The sequence below is a fragment of the Oryzias melastigma genome, linkage group LG23 (assembly GCF_002922805.2).
Source record: "Oryzias melastigma strain HK-1 linkage group LG23, ASM292280v2, whole genome shotgun sequence".
Lineage (NCBI taxonomy): Eukaryota > Metazoa > Chordata > Actinopteri > Beloniformes > Adrianichthyidae > Oryzias > Oryzias melastigma.
The window spans coordinates 13,954,786-13,955,455 of NC_050534.1; the positions used below are offsets into that span (position 1 = coordinate 13,954,786).

The 670-nt window shown below is 20.1% G+C and overlaps 1 protein-coding gene across 1 annotated transcript in view; it reads right to left on the minus strand.

Annotated features, from left to right (window-relative positions):
- tmtc2a (transmembrane O-mannosyltransferase targeting cadherins 2a) overlaps positions 1 to 670 on the minus strand; it is a 72,077-nt gene that overhangs the window by 11,590 nt on the left and 59,817 nt on the right. The gene's annotated exons all lie outside the window — the stretch shown is intronic.

Consider the following 670-nt stretch of genomic DNA (forward strand, 5'->3'; position numbering starts at 1 on the left):
GTTTTTAATAATTGTTTTGTTTCTTAAGTGTTTGATAACTTATGTGGTTCTTGATTGTTTGTCAATTGTATTAAGTGTTTATTAGACGTGTTATTGACTTTAAATGTTTAATAAGTATTTATTAGCTTTATTGAGTGTTTCTTAAATGTTTTAAAACTTTAATGGATGTTTAATAAATGTTAGATGTTTATTAAGTATTTAATGACTTATTTAGGTGTTTATTTAGTGTTTAATAACATTATTAACTGTTTATGTAGTGTCTAATAACTGTATTAAGTATTTCGTAAATTTAAGTGTTTGATAACTTTAAGTATTTATTAAGTATTTGACAATATTATTGTTTCTCAAGTGTTAAATTACTTTATTATGTGTTTATTTGGTGTTTATTAACTTTTAAAATATTTCTTAAGTGTTTAATTACTTTTTAAAGTGTTTATCGGGTATTTAATAACTTTAAGTGTTTATAAAGTATTTGATATCTTTATTAGGTGTTTATTTAGTGTTCAATAATTTTATGAAGTGTTAATTGGGTGTTTAATAGCTAAGTGTTTATTAAGTATTCAATAACATTATTCACTTGATGTAAAAACATATTAAAGATCACAATGGAAATTACAAAATTAAAATAATTAATTAAAACAAATACATTTTTAAATCAAGACAAAATTCC